This window comes from Ambystoma mexicanum, chromosome 5p (assembly GCF_040938575.1).
Source record: "Ambystoma mexicanum isolate Mex_15411 chromosome 5p, UKY_AmexF1_1, whole genome shotgun sequence".
Taxonomy (NCBI): domain Eukaryota; kingdom Metazoa; phylum Chordata; class Amphibia; order Caudata; family Ambystomatidae; genus Ambystoma; species Ambystoma mexicanum.
Window position 1 is genome coordinate 230,727,894 of NC_090930.1, and position 18,492 is coordinate 230,746,385.

An 18,492-nucleotide genomic window follows, 5' to 3' on the forward strand; every position below is an offset into this window, starting at 1 on the left:
TCAATGGTTTCTTTCCCGGCTCGTTTCCACTCTTTGAGTTGCCACTGGTTCGCAGTTTTGAGCTTTGATCAATTCTGATCCTAATTCTTTCCGCAGGCGCCTTTCTGAGCTTGTTGTCCTCCTCGGGTTGTTTCCCTTTTTGTGAATAATTTCCGAGTAAAGCCCTTTAATTCTTTCCTTTTATCTCTTTGTTTCTCGTGACCATTTTGTTTATTGCAGATATCTTTTGCATAAGATCTTCTATCGCCTGCCTGTTTTTCCACTGATCTCTCACGGCTCTGCCCTTTATTTGTTTTTGAACCTTTAGGCTCAAAATCCCTCCTAGAGATACTTGTATGAATGACCTTGCCACAAGGCTCGCTTCTGTATTTTAGTTCTCTCAAGGCGTATCCTAGGCTTCTTAGATTCTTCACTTCACTGATTAGTGTTCTCCACACCACCATAGATCCTATATGTAGGTAGATGCTATCCCTGCACCCAATCTCGGAGGGTTCGATTATTTTTAAGTCTTTCGATGTTAGTTGTCGTCGGTTAGGCACCTCTTTAACGAGTCCCAGTGCTGAGTTACTGCTGAGGATCAAGCCATGATTACTACTCCCAATCCTTTCATGTTTTAGAATACAGTCAGTCTGGATTAGTTTGGTCAGTGGACTATCCACCCTCATAGGATCATAGGACTCGCACTCCGTCTAGATTGAGCACGGCTCTTGTGGCTTTCAGGTCTTCTTTGACTTTGTTAATGTGGCGTTTCTTACCTTCTCCTCTCTGATTTTCTCTCTTGATGGGGTCTCTCCTCCTGGTGGTCTTGCCTCCTCTTGCTCTTAGCTGGGGTATTTCTCCCCTCTTTACTTCTCCTTACAGTTTCACTGCTGTGCTCAAATTTTGAGTGCCATCTCTACCCTGACCCTCCGGGCGTTTATTTCTGGATCTTCTTATGCCGTTTCCAGTGACGGAATGTCAGCTTCTGAGTCTTCTATCGTGTACGTTTTTAAATCCATGAGTACTGCTAAGGCGGCAGATTCTTCCTCGTCTTTCAGTTCTTCTGAGAACTTGCTTTTCTTCCCGACCTGGGTTGTTTGATGGGGTTCCACGATTTTTATAGTCTTTCCAGCTTTAGGCCTCACCACTGCCATATGTCTTGGTTGCTCTTCACTTTGCTTCCCCACTTTCAGAACTGTCAGGGATTGGCTTTTGTGTGTAAGCCTTGATCATCATCTGCATATTTTTTCCACGTAGGTTTAGAGTTTTTGTGAAAGCAATCTTTCTAGGTCTTGTTGTTGTTTTCCTTGTTTTGGTTTTTCTGCTTTTCTTCCTGAACCTTCCGTTGTCGCTAATGAGATTATCTCTAGTTGGTCCAGGTTGATACAGCCATTGGGCCTCATTACAAGTATGGAGGCAGCCATGCTGCTAAAAGCAGAATGGCTCCCCCATACCAGGTACCAGGTCTGGGTCCCGCAAAAGGGGACTTACCGGGCCATTCTGACCTGGAAGGGCCCAGTAAATCCCTTCGCTGGACCCGGACCCGGTACATCCCCATTCCCATTTGAGCCCCCATAGGGCTCAATGGGAATGGGGAGGATGCTAACAACGGGCCTGTTAATGACGGGCACGTTGTTAGCATCCTGGATTGCTAGCAGGTCATGCTTAGGACGCCCGGTCTGACCAGGTGTTCCTTAGCGGGACCATCAGCAGTCCTCGTAATAGGGAGGCCCGTAATGAACGGTGCCGGTCCCTTTTTGGCATCGTTCATTACGTGTTCTCCAGAGTCCTAATGAGGCCCATTATCTGGAAGTATAACTGACTTCCCTGCCTCCAGTTGATCAGGGAGTTTTGCGCGAGCCACACTTTCCTTTGGAGGTTTTTTCGACGTTGTTTTTCCCTATTGTCTCCTTTTGATCCCTTAGTGTTATCGAGCTTGCTGTAGTTATGGCACATCTAGATGTTACCGCCTCTTTGTCAATCATTCAGGACATCCCTTGTTCCCTTGAGGTGTCTATCCTTGCTTCCTTGATCATTATGTGTTTCTTCAGGAAGGATAGTTTTGAATTCATTAACACGATGAGCGTTGACTGGTCTCTCAGTGTGTCATTCAGTGCTTCGTACAGCTTACTGAATGGCGCCAGCGCGATAGTCACTGTTGACATTATAGCCATTAGATCTGGCTTTTTTTGTGGTGTGTCTCTGTTTGTGTTCCGAGGAGTCTCCCTCATTTTCCTACACCATTGGGGAGTTTCAAAAACTTAAGGGATGTCAGATGGTCTCCCCTGTGGAACTACAGTTGTTTGAGTGGCCACAGCTTTCCCGACAAGGATCTTCGTGTTTTTGATCCTTTCTTTAGGAGTTTTTATACTCTGTGCTTCCAAGCTGTCTTGCACATCTAGATATGGTGGTTGTCTTGGGTCCAGCTGGTTTGCTGTTTGCTGCTTCAGATCATGTTTTTGTTCCCCTCTCTGTCCCCATGGTTAGCTTCACTGGAGTTAGTGGGGTTGTCCCAGACTCCTGCCAGGGCACTAGACCTGGGTGTGGCGTAAGTTTGCTACTTGCAGTGAGGTCTTTTGTGTCGCCGGGTGCTTTACCATAGTGCCATCTCACTGGCGTTGAGCTGTTGACCAGGGGTTTAGATGCTCCCTCTTGCGATGGGAGTTATTTCTCCACAATCTGCACAGACTGTTCCACAGCCTCACCTCCCTCTACTAGCTCTACTTCAGAGATTTCATCAGTGATCGGAATTGCTAATGTAATTTTCTTACAGTCGGTAACGGAGGTACACAGAGTTTGTGTTGGCGTGGGAGGTAATTGGGACTTATGACAAGAGCCCATGTAATACGGCTTATTTTGCTGTTTGCCCCTTTTTAAGTTTTTTTTGTTTTCTTATTGTCACTATTTTTGTTTTTAGATCATGTCAAGGCATTGCAAATCGTGATTGGGCGGTAAGGTTGTCCTCTTTCCTTGCAGGACCGGTAATGCCCTCACTACTTGGCGTAGATTCCTTTGGTGTGAATGTCAAGTTGGCAGCTGGTCCCTCCTGAAGATCTAGAGTTAAAGGTGCCTTTGGTCCTTGGGGTAAACTCTCAGCTAGCTGCTTCCTCTCTTTCAACAAGTCCCCAATAGTTGGGGTTTCAAGCTGCTCCTCCAAATCTCGCTCCCTATGTGTGCCGCTCTTTATCTGGTCTATTGGGGTGGACTTCTGTAGAAAAGTCTCTAGTGCGTGTCACTCTGGGATAGGCTCGCTTATTTGGAGTCCAATCTCCACCTGTATTCTTTGAGGGGCACCAAGAGTAAAAGGAGGGTCAAAGATTACATCTTCTGTTACTTTTCTGTTGACTCCCTCCTTTCCACCCTCAGTCTCTTGATGTAATTCTCCTTCTTGTGTGGATGGATGTGATTTTAGCACTTTTGGAGTGTCAATTTGCCCGAAAAGAGACAGACTACTGGTGGGCGGGAGGGGATCTTTGTTGTAACCCACTGTCACTTCTGCCCTCTCCTCCAAGTCCATGGGAGCATTGTTTGGGCTGATCGTCAGCCAGCCCACCTCTCCCGTCTCCCACGCTCACCCCTCCTCCCGCGGCATCAGAGGCTCCGGCTCCTCAGCCACTGAGGCAGCCGGCATCTGCACACTGTTCCCTGGAACATCAAATGCGGAACACCTCTGTTCCAGAAACCCTGCGAGCACCGGGGGAGCGCTCGCAGCCACCCTTAAGGGTGAGTCAGTGGGTTTCTCCTTTGTTGATCATTGCTGCAAAGTTTGAAGGGGCTTGTGTCTTGACAAAGAGAGCGCAGAGGAGCTGTTTATACCTGTTAGCTCCAAAGGTGGTAGGCAGCTCCACCTCACTTATGTTGGACTTTATGGAGGCTCCATTTTCCTTCTGGCGTTGTCCGCCATGTCGAGTGCTGGCGCTCCGCAGACAACGTTCCTCGACCACTCTCCCAGCTGAGTCAGCTGTCAGCCAAGCCTGGCGTCGTGCCTGCCGTGTCTGTCATGACTGCAGGACTACACCACTCAGCACCACTCCGCTGCCAAACTGGGGTTTTAAAGGAAGTCCAACCCAGTTTAGGCACTGTGGATAGTGTAAACAGACTCCATTAAAGCAGGTGCAAGAAAACAGACTGAAAATGGAGTGACTGCAGGGCTGCACCACTCAGCACCACTCTGCTGAAACCTCCACCGGGTTCACAGTCACTGATGTACTTTAGCTTGTGCAATCTGCAAGCAATTATTTTCTAATTATTCATTTATCCATTGTCAAATCAGTTTGAGGATGGACATACATTGGGGGTCATTACAAGTGCAGCGTTAAGGGGTTAACGGCACTGGTAAGGATGCCGTTGCCGTTAACCCCTTACTGCTGCATTCCAAGGTCCCTTAGTGGGTCCCACTAAGGCTGGCTGGTAAAATGATCCGACCTTAGCGGGAGCCGCTATGGGACCAGGGAGCTAATAACGGGCCTGTGATTTACGGGCCCGTTATTAGCTCCCTCCCCATTCCTATTGAGCCCTATGGGGGCTCGAATGGGAATGGGGAATGGTTTTCTGAATGGGGACTTACTGGGTCCTTCAAGGTTGGAATGACCCGGTAAGTCCCCATTCAGAGAACCCGGACACGAGTTTGGAGGCAGCCATGGCGCTAATAGCGCCATGGCTGCCTCCATCTCGTAATGACCCCCATTGTGTACGGTAGAGATTTGTTACAGTGCTGTTGATGTTTTTTTCTATTTGCTTAGAGGAAACAGTATGAGGAAGGAGTGTCTGTGTAAATATGAGGTGGTTACAGGTAATTAGAGTCAGAATTCCAAGTAGGTAAACAGACCAATAACAGACTCCCCAGGGAGTTCAAAGTTTGATGAGCAGATGGACAATTCAAGACCCTAGGAATCTTGGAATTATAATTCCTGATAATTTAGTGAATGAAAGCGACATTGAAGACAACCAATCAATGTTAACTTCTGGGAGCTGGAGTCACCAAGTATTCCATGGAAGACATTAGGTAGAAGCTGTATACTGGCAATTGGATTCATGGTTTTCAAGCATTTTAGGAATAGAAAGACATTACATAACATATGTCAGTGCTGTATTGTGAAAACTGCAGTAAAGTCAAAAATAGTTCAATCAAGATAAATTAACATACAACGGTAATACAAGGCTGAAAACATCTATGTCTGGCAATCCCATTATATCTTATGTTTGTGCAAATCTCAATAATATCACATTTCACACACCATCTTGCTTGAGTTTAATCCTTATGGCAAAACATATTGATCCATATAAAGCTAAATCTTTTCATCGTTTTCACTAAACCTTCCATTTCCGTGTATGGTAAGGTATGGAAAAGCACTTAGTAAGCACAAACATACACCTTGAAAAGGCATCATGGTGCTGAACAAGCAGGTCCAGAATGATCCAGCCCCAAAACAAACCAAAGCCCTGTATTCACTGAAGGGGGGACTTAAAAGGGATTGAGTGGCTTCTGGCATTGCTGTCCATGTAGCGGTGCACACACTGAGGTCATGCCGCTGGAGCATCAAACACATCCCAAAGGCAAGCCTGTATGTGTATGCAGCAGCCAGAATGGGGCACGGGCACAAGAGGATGGCCATTTTGGGTAAGGAGGACCATATAACAAATCTCAGTTATACAGGATATGCACTCGGAAATTCTGGTAGCACTTCCCTCCTACAAGATAGCACTAACATTTTCATGAATGATAACGCCTTCATGCGAGCATCTTGATATGATATGATATGGTGTGTATAACGTGCCTATACACAAGTGTTTCAAGGCTTGTAAGAAATCATCCTAGTCCTATTACCTCCCATGACAATATAATTCAGGAAGAAAGTCTACATAGTATTCACGTTTCCTCTTCACACTGGTTGAAGTGTGCACTATTACATTGTTGATCTGTAGTAAAACATAGTATTGAGGTTGCAGAATGTACTCTGTCACATAATCTACACATTTATATCATTACCAAAACTTGACTGATTGATGATTGCAGCTACAGTTACACAAACTGATCTACAGGATTCCTATGAGAAACAGTGATGTGGGCGGTTGGGGAGGATTGTCAATTATACGTCATGACTCTATTGAAGTACAAATCCAATTCTGTTCTCAAATTTATAAATGCAAACACACGTGCTCATCAGCTATTCTATCACAAACATACAGAGTGGTCCGATTTAGAGTTTGGTAGAGTGGTAAAATGTAAAGTATCAGGATGTCGACTGCTTTTACTGAACCACCAAATTAAGAGTTTCAATACTGAAATGGATGAACACCACCTGGTTCTCTGTGAAGGAAATTTCCCAACACCAAACCATTACCACCTAGAGTTATTTTTGATGCCAAGGTAATCTGAAGGGACTCTAAAATGGGGAATAACTTAAGGGCCTATATGACTGTAATTCATCCAGCAGAAGTAAGCACATGTGCAGGTTTGAACTCCTCTGGTGCACAAAGGAATGAATCAGAAAACAGGCCCTCTCTAGATATGCCACCAGGCTCTGGACCTTGCACACAGTCAACACCAGACTCTCCAATTCACTTCTACATTTTAGGGTGGAACTCAAGAGCCTGCTCATCCAGGAACTGCTCTTCACTAACACCTATACAACACGGAATCCACTCACCACTCAACTTGAGACTGGGTTTCTGCTCCAACATGCTTCCTCCCCTGTTTGCTTGTAGATCACTGGATACCAAATCGCCTGCTCTCGCCCAGGCCCCTGTTAGCTTCACACTCCTTTGTATGTCTGCTTCCCTCGTTGGGTCCTTTCCAATATGATCTGTAAAGCACTTCATTCCAGAAGCTAGGTGTGTGCTCAATAAATACCCTAATAATAACCCTTGTAAGAATGTGATCCCTTCCCATTTCTAAAGTCTTGCAACATGTGTTAACAGTAATTCTGTTTGCTGATATTACCACTTTTTATACCACCAAACTCTTAGTGAGGCCCAGCCTATTTACTCCTCATATCTAGACATTCAATATTTCATAGCCAATTTTCTCAAAATCTGACAGATGTAGCTTCCCTGCTTTGACTAGAGCAAACACATTTCTCTATCCTCTATCAATTTGACGTATGGCATGTTGCTAAATCAATCAATAAGAAAATCTCGGCTGCAGGGAAAAAAAAGGTTTGGAAAGTATTTCAGAGTGGTCCCAGTCTATCAGCAACCATCTTTGGTGGAGCTCCAAAACTTGTGAGGGTCAGTGGAAATACTACTTGAAAAATGGCGGTCACTGATGCACCACTGGTCAGAAAACCTACATTTCCACCAATGTGAACATGGCCCTTTGTCCCCAGTGGAGGCACGGAAGAAGAAGTGGTTGATTCCATCTTCACCGACACACACAGCCATTGAGAAGATTGTTTTCGATAAAACTCTATCAAGAGATTTGAGGGGACTGACAGAATTCTGTCAGATAGGAGGTTTGGAGGTGTTCCACAATATGTGCCTAAAGTACAGGCCAAAGCATTTCAGCATACAGGGCATGAGACATACGACTCTATTTGCCGTGTTGGCCCATAACGAGAATCTCGGCCGTGAACAATCTAGGACTACGGGTAATGTAAGGATGACTCGCTACACTAAGGCCTTTTCAAAAAGAAGGAAGCAATGGGTGATCAAACCAGTCTATGAGGAAATGCAGTTCGACTTTGTCAAAAGCCTTATAGTTGCTGTATTAGAGAAGCACAGATATGCAATTTTGAACGTTTCTGTGCAGAGCACGGATCCATTGCCACCCAACATTGCCACTGTGCCATGTCCATCCAAAGGAGAGCTGGTTGTGAAGTACAAATTCCGGTTTAAATAATTGTAATACGATTGTCTTTTTGTAAATAAATGTTATTGTACAGTGTACATACAAAGTATGCTAACCCTAACCCCTACCTTCACCATCCTGGGTGGCGAACAACCTGGGTGTCATCTTTGAATTCTCTCTCTATTCACCTCATATTGCTGACCTTGTCTATATGTGTATGTATATATTTTTGTTGATGTAACTAATTTTCGCAATCTCATGTAAATGCTGCACACTGTTAACCGAGGGGAGGCTTGCGTATTGCAAATAATAAAAAAAACAAACAATAAATCTCACTTTCAACTCAACTCCTCGGGTACTTTATACTTTCCCTGACCTTCCCCAAAAAATTAAAAGTCTCAATAGTTATGGTTCATTGGGGCTGCAAAGCTCGCAGACAATGAGGACAAAATTGAGGGCCTTAGAACGCGCCAAGCGAGCCGTTGCAGATGGGAGAGAAGCCAGTTTGCATTTGCACATTGAGGCGCAGTAGATAGATGGATTTCAAACTTCAAGTTCTCTCAGATGGCTTTACTACGGGATGTTGCAAAGAAAGGATGTATGCTCATTTCTAGTGAAGGTCAGCGGCTTTGATTTTCAGCTCGCGGCCTGAAGAGGCCCACAACTCGCACTGGCAGTATAAGGTTCTATTGTTTTTGACCTTGAAAGACAGGGACCATGCCGAAAGAACTTCATTTGAAGGGGGGGGTGCAATAACATAAGCGACGATAAGGCAGAAAATTCTGAAACTAGACTGTTTCATGTTAGTTCAGTATGCGAAAAATCGTTGTCAAGAGCACAGTGGGATTTACAGACTGCATTACGCACAGACACAATGGAAATTGCAAATATAATGTAAGTAACTCTTTAGACGCTTTTATACCGGAATGAAGAATTAATAAATGGGTGCATGAATGAAGAGCTAAGAAAACGTTTGTGGGATCGTCCTGGTAGCGGGCACATGGGCATGCAGGTCCACATTCCACATGCATGTAGACAAACAGTTGTTTCTCATTGTGTGCTAACCTCGATTTATTTCGTTACTTTTCGCATTGATTTTAGAGCCGGACATACTCCATTGCACTATCCTTTAAAGCAAATAGTTTCAGCTCGGCCGTAATAAATAAAATGAATAATATTAATAAAGATCGGCTGGTGAGACTAATTATAATTTTTCTGTTTTCAAAACAGGTATATCCTTTCCTACTGCGACTACCACCAGTTTCAGACCCCGGCAGAGGGCTTCTTCAAACGCCAGCTGCAGCATCTTGTCAACAACTGCACCACTTTGACAATTTTAAGGGACGATCGCCAAGGGCCCATATGCCCTTACACGGTACTAGCGGCTAGAAGCAACATATCAACCTTTACGCTGGCCTAGTGTCTACTTGATGCAACAGCCTTGGGGTTCACCGTGCAACCAAAGTGCTTCTTTTAACGAAAACCAACACCCTGTGTACCATAAAGGAACAGCGCGTGACTCACAATAAAACGGAACAGTTTTTGTGGATAGAGATAAAAGAAAATAAATGGCATTCCGAGTTCATATGGCAATTGCTGAATATTCTATAAACATTTAATGTCAAATAAATGTACTTTGCTGTGTTGTGAGTTGATCTGTGTTGGTTTCCGGATTCTGTGTGAAGTTGTGTCGAAGAAACGTCATGGGGAGAGGCGGGGAATATGAATGTTTTGATAATGTCAGGTTCAGGGGCGGGGGATATGATTTAGTGCCGCAAAAGCAGGTCAGCCAGGGTGATGAGGCAAGTGATAGGATTATCACAAAATGGCAGCTCCCTGATGCCTGTTTTTGCATGCGTTTAATGGACAAAAACTCGGGTAAGGTATATAGGACAATTTTCTAAAATCAAGTGACTTAGGCTTAAAAACACATGGCCGACTCGTAGGGGCAATACAAAATGTTGACCGAACCATTCCTTTAAGTCTGACAAGCTATTTACTTGTACCTGTCAATTAACCACAACAAATTAAGGGGGTAATTCATAGAATTCAGCACAGAAGCAGGGCATGCAGGCAGCGCAGAGAGGGAGCGTGCGCCAGCGTGCGCAAGCCGTGTGTGCTAAACAGCATTCTGGCGCACCGTGTATTCATGGATTTCCCAAACCATTTTGAGCCATGGAGCAGCAAACATCCCGCAGCACCAGTTACGCCCCTGAATATGGCGCAAAGGACCGCGCTAACCCAGGACCAGCGTACAGGTCCGCTACACTGTAATTGCGTAAAAAACTACACGTACCCCGCTCACGGCAGCCAAAATGCATGAAAATTTACTTGCACACCCCCTTGAATATGGGTACTCCTCTTGCGGCAGCCAAAACATGTGATAATCTCCCCGCACACATCCTTCAAAATGTGTACCCCGCTCACAGCAGCCAAAACACGTGAAAATGTACTTGCGCACACCCTTGAATATGGGTACCCCACTCGTGGCAGCCAAAACATGTGAAAATCTCCCCGCACACCCCCTTCGATACGTGTACCCCACTTGTTGCAGCCAAAACGTGTGAAAATCAACTTGCGCACCCCCTTAAATATGCATACTGCTCCTGCACCAGGCAAATTGCATGGAAAATGTCTCCACTGTGGTGTGGGCTGCCTGCGGGTCATGGTCTGGGGTGATGGGTTGTCTGCAGGTCATGGTCAGGGGTGATGGGCTGGCTGCGGGGCATGCCCAGGGGTGTAGGGTGGTCCCCTGTGGTGTGGGCTGCCTGCGGGTCATGGTCGGGGTGATGGGCTGCCTGTAGGTCATGGTCTGGGGTGATGGGCTGCCTGTGGGGCATGCCCAGGGGTGATGGGCTGCCTGTGGGTCAAGGTTAGGGATGATGGGCTGTCTGCAGGGTATGGGGAGGGTGGATGGGCTGTGTGCACGTATTCGGGGCGTTTGCATGGAGTTTCACACGTGATTGGCCTGTCGCAAACGGGGTACGCATATTCCGGGGGTGTGCAGGGAGTGCTACACGCGATTGGCCTGGTGCGAGCGGGGTACACATATTCCAAGGGGTGTGCAGGGAGTTTCACACGTGATTGGCCTGGAGCGGTACACATATTGTGAGTGGAGCGTGGGGAGTTTCACACACGATTGGCCTGGCATGAGCGGGGTATGCATATTGCGAGGGGTGCACACAGAGGTTAACATGCGATCGGCCTGGCATGAGTGGGGTATGCGTATTCCGGGGGTGCGCAGGGCGTACTACATGCGATTTGCCTGGCGTGTGTGGGACGTTATACACGCGATCGGCCTGGCGCGAGTGGGCTATGCGTATTCTGGGGGTGCTCGGGGAGTACTACACGCGGTTAGCCTGGAGCAAGCGGGGTACGCAAATTTTGAGGGTTGCATGGGGAGTTTTACACACGATTGGCCTGGTACAAGCAGGGTATGTGTATTCTAGGAGTGTGCAGGGAGTACTACATGCGATCGGCCTGGTACGAGCGGGGTATGCGTATTGCAAGGGGTGCGTGGGGAGTTTTACATGCGATTGGCCTGGTGCGAGAGGGGTGCGCGTATTCCGGGGTACACTACTACACGTGATTGGCCTGGAGCGAGCGGGGTAGGTGAATTCCAAGGGGTGTGCGGGAGTCATACACGTGATCAGCCTGGTGCGAGCGGGGTATGTGTATTCCGAGGGATGCGCGGGGAGTTTTACTCACGATTGGCCTGGCATGAGCCGGTTAAGCATATTCTGGGGGTGCACGGGTGTGCGGGGAGTTTTACACACGATTGGCCTGGCACAAGCGGGGTACGCATATTCCAGGGGTGCATGGGGAATACTACACGCGGTTGGCCTGGATCGAGCTGGGTACGCGTATTCCAAGGGTTGCGTTGGAGTTTTATATGCGATTGGCCTGGCACGAGCGGGGTATGCGTAATCCGGGGGTACGCAGGGAGTGTCACATGCAATTTGCAGTGTGGGCCCTCCCAGGTGTGGCCCACTCCCCTCCCCATGCCCTGCAGGCAGCCCACACCATAGGGAAGCACCCTACAACCCTGGGCATGCCCTGCAGGCACTCCATCACCCAGAACATGCCCCGCAGGCAGATCATCACCCGCAGGCAGGCCACATGGCACCATGCACTTGCGAGCCCTGACACTTGATCCCCCACCTCACCCCAGTTAACGGGCACCTGCTAGCAGCCCCGACTCATGTCCTCCACCACATCCCCAGTTACGGCAGCCTGCCCACAGGCCCGACTCATGCCCCCCACCCCATTGACAGGCACCTGCCAGCAGGCACCCACTCATGTCCCCCACCCCACCCCCAGTGACGGCAAGCGGCCAGCAGGCCCCAACTCATGTCCCCCACCCCACACCCATTGACAGGCACCTGCCAGAAGGCCCGACTCATGTCCCCCACCCCACCCCCCGTGACAGGAACCTACCAGCAGGCCCCAACTCATGTCCCCTGACACAATCCAGATCCCATGGCCCTTATGGCCACCCAAATCCCATCCCACGCCGCCCCAGTCCAAACACCCAACCAAGCATTCCATCCACTCACATTGATTTCCCAGTGTCATGATAGAAACAAAATAACCAGCATGCCCATGAAAACACGTCCGTCAGACCCACACAATGGCGACACATGACTGAGAAAACACACATTGTGAAATTCACAAAACGAATGAGAGAAGACCACACAAGTAAAGTAGAGAACAAAACTGTTTTAAATACTAAACTGAATAAATAAAACGAAAGCACACAAGAATAAAAAATAAAAAAATCCATGTCCGGATGTCCAAATTTGAGCAACAAAAATGAAGGCTGTAATTAATAAAATCCAAAGTAAAATGGCTCCAAAGCGTCAGTCCATAAAACAAAATCCAAGGTTCCAAAAAACCAAAGCTTTCCTCCATGGGTAAAAAAATAACGTAAATCCAGGTCCATAACTATATACAAATGAATATTCAAGGGTCCATGAGTCCAACAATCCAAATGAAACCTAACCAAAAACCTACCTAATAAATATCTATTTACAAGAAGGAGGGGCATAGTCCATGTGCCCCAAAGAAAAATAAACCTACACCTACAGAACTATATACAAAGGCGGTGTTCTAGTCCGACGGCTCAATGTTTAAGTTCTGGGCCAGGGCATCATCGAACTCCATGTCGATGTTCCAGAGGCGGGCCTCTTCCCTGGCCTCAAGGTCTCGCAGGGATGCAGCCATGGCCTCCTCCAACTCCCTGCGAGTTGCCACAAGGCACTCAGTCTGCTTCAATGCCCTGTGCATGGAGTTCTCTGCCCTGACCATTGTGAGCCATGTCCTCTCCGCCCGCCACCGCTCTGCACCTATTTGCTGGCCCAACCGAAAGACACTCCCAATCCTGGGTCCTCCTGCCCGCCGGACGATACCTGCCCCAATGATGTTGATGGCCCCGAGGCCACCTGCCTCCTACACCAAGCCTGGCTCTGCTGCCTTTCTGCTGCTTGCTGAAGGCCGACACGACTGCCTCCGGGTAGATGGCAACACCCTGCTTGAATGTGCCTGCACATCATCTGTTGCCAGGGGTCCACTTGCTGTGGTGACCACCTGTGCTGGAGCTCCGACTGCCGACTGTGGCAGGGATGGGATCTCCACTAGCCTGGCTGCGTTGGTTGGGGCAGGTCAACAGGGGGCCCTGGTGTAATGCGGGCCAGAAGACGGCACGGAGAACGACTGGCACATAGTGTGCACAGAGGAGGAGAGAGCCGTAAGACAGAGTGACACATGGAGGAAACACCCAACCATGAGCCCTCTCAACTGGGCCACGTTGGCACACATCTCTTCGTAATAACGAGCGTTGTCACCCCAGGAAGCACGCACGTCATCACGAATTACACATTTGCACAATGCAACATCAATGAGGATGGACGGACTCGATCCTGTCACGGGTCCCCATATCCGCAGGTTGAGGAGTGACAGATGACGTGGACCTCCCCCCTACCTGAGGACGGGCCTGGGACGGGGCATCCCTGCTGGTGCATGGTGGTGCAGTCACAGTGTCAGGGACAGTGACATGCACAGGCCCCTCTGTGGCAACCTGTGCTGCCTCCTGCCCCTGGACTGCACCACTTACACCAGTGGTACCACCCCCACCAGGCCCGATGTGCAGCTGGATTTGCGGCCTCCTCCTCCTCCGTACACAGCACCAACATGGATGTCTCGCACTGTCTTCTGCCGTTGCCAGCCCCTGTGGGGCTCACCCATCCCTTCTGCTGCAGCCGTAGTGGCAGATGCGGTACCAGTCCCCTCGCTCCCAGATGATGGAAAGTCCTGGGAGGGTGACTGGGCCTTGTGTCGCCAGCCGGTGGAGGCATCCCTGCTCCTTTCCTCCAAATCGCCATCTCTGCCCTCTTCTTCAATCGCCACTGTTTAAAGGGAGACATTGAACACAAAAATCAGGGTACTGTACAATAGTCCCTTAGACACAAAGCAATAGCACATGAGTGTCACTGTCAAAAATCACTTCCATCATGTCCACACATGGGTCCGTGCAGGCAACACTCATGCAGGAACAGGCATGGCACATGCAACAAACATTTGCATCCATGACCAAGGCAGCGTAGAAACATCCAATGGTGGGCTGAAACTCACATGCATCATGTGAAATGCTAATCACATGTACACACATCACCGGAGGGTCATGCATCTGGCCCCGTATACCCCAAGACACAGTGGATACAAGGATGACTAGGCTGTAGCAGTGGATCAACACATCGTCATGGACATGTGTCATGCATCCGTGGCGTTTACCAGTCACTCACACACTACTCAGACTCATGGACATGTACACCATACATGTCCATGACAGCAGCACCCATCTCTCATACCCTAAACATGTCCAAGTACAGACACAGGCATGCATACACATGTATATTTGGTATGCTGCTCCGCATGATGTATTGTGACACATACACCATCCATGTGGGTCACACCTGACTGCACTCACATGCAGCACCATCATGTCCCTGCACACACACATCCATACATGACATGTCACACATACAGCCAAGTAACTAACTACCACCACACTGCAACATGCACTGTTTTACACAGAAATGCTTGAGCACATACAGCTCGACTCCAGACGTGCCTGCATCCTGAGGATCTGGTGGTGAAGCACTGGGCGAATGCGCTCCAGGACCCTCATCTGCTGGGTGGTAAGCTTTCCCTGGCGCCCCACTGCATCCGCTGCATCTAAGAGGTGCCAAGCCTTCTTGAGGGTCCTGGACTTGTAGTCTTCCCAGTGCTTCTGGATGTGTTTGATGTTGCGGGGTGCCACCCCCTCCGTGTTGATGGCACCCACGATGTCCATCCAGATCCTCCTCCATCCTTCCTTGTCGGCGTGTGATGGTAAGAAGAGGGCACCATAATCCACCAGGATGCCACCTTCATTGGCAGTGAAGCTGGAAGCCCTCTGCCTATTTGCTGGGTGGTTGGCACTTGGGTCGAATGGTGTTGGTTCAGACATCGCAAACCCTGAGGCAGGTGTGGGTGGGCAACTAGGTCCTGGGGCTGTGCTGTGGAGCGATGGTACACCAGTCTGGAGTCTTCTGTTCCAGCAGGGGTGCTCACAGCAACTGGACCCCTGCAGATGATGGATGTGCAGGCACCAAAAGGCAGGGCACTGTTGGCAGCAGGCAGGCAGGCCGCAGCAGATGGCTTGTAGGAGGCTCCCTGGGGTTCTGGGGGCGGGAAAATGTCCTTCTGGGCAGGAGTGTGGTCTTCCATGAGTTGTTGCGTGGCCAGTTTGATGCAGAGTGATATGGCACATTAAAAACAGCACATCAGTGTGTTTTATGAGAAAAAGGCCCTTAGCGCATAAGTGCGTAAGTGACGTGACACGACGCACGCGGGCGTTTTCCTCGGCACGGGTGCATAGTGAATCCACATGTGCAAAAACAGCACGTCAGCGTGTTAATGCATGTAATTCGAGGAAAGGCCATTAGCGTGTAAGTGACGTGGCATGCATTTCTGTGGGCAGGGGTTAAAGGTCTCTGTAGGACGCCATTTCCTTGTACGTGCTTTTTGTGGAGAGTGAGCTGGTGATTCTTGTACTTCTTGTCGGTTCACACGCGATTTCTTCACAACGGTTGCAGTGCGTACTCTTTGTTTACTGAGACAGAGCTCAATTTTCTTTTGGCAGGGGTGTTGCCTACACACCCATGCGTGTCTTTTTCACGTTATTTTTAGAGGCAGACAGTGAGTCACGCACGTAGTTTTCCACGGTGGTTTCCCCCATGTGTTGTGTACCCATTCAGAGGTCATTGTAGCCTGCGTGTACCACGCTTACCCTTATTTTTGTGTTTCTGGGTGCCACAGCATACTACGGGTCCTTCATTACACGCATGTGGGCTACTGAGGGGTCGCATGCACTTTAATTTTTTTGGGCGGTGCCTGAGCGGTGCATGACCTGTCATCTTCCCCCAGGGGTCAGAGACAGACCTGCTAGAGGACAGGGGTACGTATTCCATCTAGTACCCTGACCCCTTCACCCCAATTGCCCAGGACAATTGTTTACTGCACCTCCCATTCGCACAAGAACATCAGTGCCATGGTTAGGAGGCGACCAAGTGCTAAGGGAGGCAAAGGTGGCTGACCTCCAAGAGGTGTCCATGGTAGGGGACGTGGCCAGGATGAGCAGGGTGGGCAGGGTGGCCAAGGTGGCTGTGGTGGCCAATGTGGGCAGGGTGGCCCAAGAGGCCAGTGTGTTGAGGAACAATCAGGGACACCTATGCCCCCCCCAATGGGTCAGGGAGATGCAGCTGACACCATCCCAGCTCAAGCCCTGTTAACCCGGCCCAGATTGGTCACAAAACTGGCACACGATGACTCACAGGCTGACATATGTGTCACAAAGTCAAAGCCACATGTGGCGGTGAAAGTTGCTGTCACCAGACCACGTGGAGCTGGGCAGCAATGTCATCCGCTGCCCCAAGCAGCCAGGGTGAGGAGGCTACAGTTTGTCCCAGACCATCACACCAAGGCAGTTGTGCCGCTTGGTCCTGGCAACAGCACCCAGCAGACAGTGTCTTCAGTGAGACCTTTGGTCATCGTGCCATTGCCTGCTTCCAGTGGCCAGTCCACCTGCGCTTCATCCCCAACCGACCAGTGCGGCGTAAGCCACTCAGGGTCCACACCACATCTCAAGAGGAAGAAGCATGCTCTTGCGGAACAGGCTGGGACCCCAGACATGGCTTGACCCTCCGGCACATCAAGGAAACAGAGTTTCAATGACATGGAACTAGACTCACTTGTGGGCTACGTGTCGGCACATTGCCGCAACATGCTGGTTACTGCGGGGTGCAAGACTAAGACTGCTCAATGTAGGATTAGTTCCCTTGGATTTGTGAAGCACACAGCTGATGATTGCTCTAAGCGGTGGAATGACCTCAAACGCCGAACAAAAAACAAGCTGGCTTCCAATTATGCCTCAACTCTGGTGACTGACAGTGGGTCTCCACCAGAGGAGGATGAACTCACAGAACATGAGGCAATCGCTGGAGGGTTCATCACAGAGGATCATATTCAAGACGTGGAGACCTACCAGATCTTGAGGCAATGTCCGGTGAGTGGCCATGCGTGTGTGCCCAGACCATGTGTATGTTGCTTGGGTGATGTGTTCTGATTGAATGCCAAGTCAGGCTGTGTAGTCATGACTGCTATATGTGACCCATTTGGAGCCTCCAAACCATCCCCCGCCCTTGGGTTTGGGTTTCACAGTATCCCTACTGACCACTGAAAACACTTTGCACACACTGACTGCACTTGCCCTTCAACTGGCATCAAGCCACAACATTCTTTATAGTGTTTTTCTTTTCATTCTGCCTGATTTATGGGATCATTTGCATGATAAATGCACATTTTTGTGCCGTTCTACCCCAAATTCAACAAACTTCAGACATAGATTTCACAATGCCCCATATTTGTTAACTGTTAATGGAAATGATTTCATCAATCAGGTTGATTGACTTTTGTGCACCTACACATGCACTGCGCCGATCACTTCAGAGCCCTGTTTGAATGTTCAACATGACAATTGACTTGTGTCATGTCCAAGTGACCTATCATTGAAGTATCCATGTTATCTATGTTCCTCCCATCATGGTATTAGTAAACACTGGTGTTGTTGCAGCGTGTGACGCATCTGTGTTTTGTCACACTCTTTTGCAAGTTCTATTTCATGATGTGCGTCTCACATGGATGGGGGACAGTACTGATTTACTACCATCTGGGTGTCTTTGTCAGTTCTGCCATGGCTATGCTACGTGCCATCTGTGTGGTGGCATGTGTCATGTTTGTGGATTGTCCATGCCACTTACAGGCTAATGTGTGATGCAGTTGCTATGCACCATGCAGCACATGTGTTGCTTTTTTCATTTTTGGAGTCCTCAGTGTCTGCTTTTAGGGTTCCTTCCACTTCATTGCCAGTGCATCCATGCCAGAGTTTGTGTAATGTGTGACATGTCTAATTAATGTATTCAATGTCTAGATTGTGATGCCTATGTGCGTCGGCGATGCTGTTCATGCCTGTCTTCATTACTTTTGTTTTATTGTTGTGCAGGTGATGAGGCACTAGATGCTGTTGAGGAGGAGGAGATGGCTCAGGGGCAGGAGTACTAGGAGCACCAACGAAGCACCAGTGGAGGACATGGGATGGTGGTGCAGGAAAATCCATTAGTCCTACA